Below are 3,545 nucleotides of genomic sequence, written 5' to 3' on the forward strand. Positions count from 1 at the left end.
CCACTATCACTAGTACAGAAATGTTCACTTGTGTCGCACCTCTTGTGTCGCTCTTGAAGAGAAAGCGACATAATAGAGTAACTAGTGTCGCGCGTTCTGTAAATGCGACACAACTAAGTATTCTGTGTCATCACTTGTGTCATGCTTGAAGAGCGTGCGTCACAAACGAGTTACTTTTTGTATCGCCTGTCTTACAATGTGACACAAAAGAAAGCTTGTGTCACGCCTTTACCAAAACGACACAAGAAGTTTGTTATCTTTGTGACGCGCTTTTATAAAAGCGACACAAGTAGTGTGTTATCTTTGTGTCGCTCCTTTTTAAAAGTGCGACACAACTAATACGAACTACTATTTGAATATAATTACTTTTTATTCATATTTCTTAAAATACTAAAGAATTAAAAAAAAGGATGAAAATCAAATAGCCTGTACATATATATAAATTTAAAAATTTATCCCGTATAAATTAAATAAAAATAAAATGAACTGATATAAATTAATTAAAAATAAAATGAAGTAAAAAATATATACTGAAAATGTAAATAGGGAAGATTTTATATTTGGATTAATTAGATGAATTTGTAAATATAAAAAAATGTTAATTTGGATTTTAGGGTTATAGTTTCTTGTTTGCACCGCCTCCATCTCCCTCTTCTCCTACAAATGAAAAGTGACCTTCTGAGTCTTCTCCTTCCATCATTATCGGCAAGTCTCTTCCCATAGCCGCTTCTCTTGTTCTGCTTCTCTTTGCAACTCCTGGTTTGTTACTCTATACTAATTTACTCTTCTTCTACTCTTTGTTTTCATGATTCTCTGGCTTTTGCAGCTAATGCTGGATTTATGTCTGGATCTACTGGTCTCGAATCTCTACCTGGTCCTGAACTTCCTCAAATCGACTTTCTCAATAAGTTTAATGGTTTGTATTTATACTATTATTGTGGATTTCAATTTTATACTTAATTAGATACCCCTAACCTTAAGATATATATGTTGCAAAAGAAAATTCGAAGAAGTATGCAGAGAATGATGAAAGATTCAACTCAATGAAAACCCTAAGTTTATTGTGTTTTGGAGGGATGGGAAGCTTTCCTACAAAGGTCTCGCGCTATATCAGAAAAGGTTGAATTATGCTTAGTCTATTCTTGCAATTATCATCCTCACACTCTCCTGTGATTAATCCAGTATCGTTAGTTAGAGAATCTCAAGGTTTATCCTCACACTCTCCTATGATTACCTATTGCTTTATACTATTAGATTTTCAGCTCGACATAAGGTTCATTTCTCCTTGATGCCTGGGACTGATTCACGGTATTTGTTGGATGAAAATGATAGATTAGCAGTTTAGCCTAGTAGAAAAGAAAGTGTAGAACATTTGAACAATTTCTTGCCCTGATAACTTTTATCTTGTCTGATCTACAGGACTGGGAAGACATTGATTTCTGAAGGTGTTGATTTTATTGCTAGCTGTGTCGTTTGTAAATGATGCCGAGTCTATCAAACAACTGAAGAATTATCTCTCATCCAAGAGATCCGAGTAAGAAAATACGCCATCAATGGTGTTCACATTTCTTCTAATTTTGCCTGCTTAAAACAGTGTCATCATGTTCATATTCATATGGTCCGGTATTGCATTTACATACAAAAAATGCTTCAACTGTATTTGTAGTTCTTATTTCCTCATCCTTGCATGATTGCATCTTCCATAGCATTCATCTTCCTAAACCTTTTGCAATTTACAGATCAACAAGAGTATTGGCAAAGATTGAAAGCTTGGAGTCGCTTCAGAATTTGGAAGAAATTGTAGAAGCTTCCGACAGAATTATGGTGGCACGTGGTGATCTAGGAGTAGAAGTTCCACTAGAACAGATTCCAATAGTTTAAGAGCATATAACTCATATTTGCAGGCAGCTAAACAAGCCAGTGATTACTTCTTGAAGGCATCAGAGATTGGTCAATTTCCTTTTCTTTTGACATGAATTTTAATTCAATAAGGTTGCAGATATATCCGAAGCTGTTAGGCAATATGCTGATGCAATGATCCATTTCGGTAACCCTTTTTCTACCTCTCCTTTCCATTGAAATATTTCTGACAGCTCTCCTACTTCTCCTACTTTCAATATAAACAGAGATGCAGATCAAAATCTAAAGGTTTAAATCTTATAAACAGAGATGCAGATCAAAATCTAAAGGTTTGATGTGCTCATGAGGGATGTCGGATCGGAGGAACACCTAATTTCTAATATGTTGAGGATTTTAGAGATTTGATTGATTGAGAATTACTGTTTCATGATCTAGGGTTTTGTCTTCACGGTGGGAATTAGGGGATATGTTCTTAATTATGTGTGCTTTGGCGTAGTTGCCTTGTTGAGACAATATTGCTGGAAAATATGTGAGCCGGTAAATTGATTGTTAGTATCTTTTCTCGTTATGATTTCTCGTTGGGTCCATCGAGTAAAAGACATGTATTAGGCGAGCCTACTATTTTGATGTTGGAGTTTTAGACGAGCCTCTTGATGGATTTGATCAACTTGGGAAGGTAACTTTCGTATAAATTGTACATTCAATCTAGCATCATAAACTTATAGTCAAAATACTATAATGTGTATGTTCTTTTTTTTTGCTTTTATATACTTATATAATACAAGGAGTTGCTTGGCCATGTTTTGTATTGATTGAATTTTTTATTGATTAATTATTATAAATAATGAGTTTCATATTGGAACGATTTTCTATTGGCAATTTACAGAATAATATGGTGTTGGAAAATAGGCTAACGTATAGCAGCGGAAATATAAAAATTTTAACCTATTTCCATAAACTATAAGATCCGTTAACCGTTATTTCATATAAAGAAGGATAAGAAGAAATACCTTTTAGATGTTCTATCTATCGTTGCAAACGAAGTGCCCACAACTCTTACTTCGAGTTCCCGAGCACAGAACAAAAAAAATATAAGATCAAGTTAGAATCAACCGTTGAATAGCAACCAAAGTAGTTGCCTCTAATTAATCAACACAAGATCAAGGACAAAGAAAGAAAGATGAAATCAATTGAATCGGTAGGAAGCGGTGGATTGTTTCGTCCTCAACAAGGGGTGTCGAAATTCTCTCTCCCGGTTGCACTGTGTATTTCGAAAATTCCAGTAGGGTTTTTGCTTGATGGATTTCGAAAATCCTATAAGGGGGTTTATTTATAATCTCTTGTATCTCATCCTAGTTAGATAGAATTAGGTTATTGAAATAAGAATTCTATTCGGAATAGAATTCATAATTATTATCCATTAATATATCTAATATATAAAGGATAATAATAATAACCTTATTGGATAATAATAGGAGTAATTTAATCTAATTAAAACTCCTAACTCATTTATCCTTTAATTAATTTAATTCACAATCCTAATCTAATTAGAATAGATAAAATCAAATTAATTATTTATGTATTTATATACATAAATTTCGACCCCCTCTATTACTGGGCCTTGCTGGGCTCAGTTGGGCTTCTATCAATTAATTAACATCTGTCTCTCTTTTGGGTTCCAAGTC

The 3,545-nt window shown here is 33.7% G+C and overlaps 1 long non-coding RNA gene across 7 annotated transcripts; it reads left to right on the forward strand.

The window, feature by feature from the left end:
* The first annotated feature begins 617 nt into the window (after positions 1 to 617).
* Positions 618 to 2,659, forward strand: LOC136206545 (uncharacterized). Of its 7 annotated transcripts, none has more exons than XR_010676315.1 (5): positions 618 to 705; positions 827 to 916; positions 1,000 to 1,534; positions 1,740 to 2,148; positions 2,190 to 2,659. It is a non-coding gene; the product is annotated as an uncharacterized lncRNA (long non-coding RNA). The 7 variants fall into 7 exon arrangements; XR_010676316.1 differs by having other exon boundaries at positions 626 to 759; XR_010676313.1 differs by having other exon boundaries at positions 827 to 1,534.
* Positions 2,660 to 3,545: the final 886 nt, after the last annotated feature.

The sequence above is a fragment of the Euphorbia lathyris genome, chromosome 9 (genome assembly GCF_963576675.1).
Source record: "Euphorbia lathyris chromosome 9, ddEupLath1.1, whole genome shotgun sequence".
Lineage (NCBI taxonomy): Eukaryota > Viridiplantae > Streptophyta > Magnoliopsida > Malpighiales > Euphorbiaceae > Euphorbia > Euphorbia lathyris.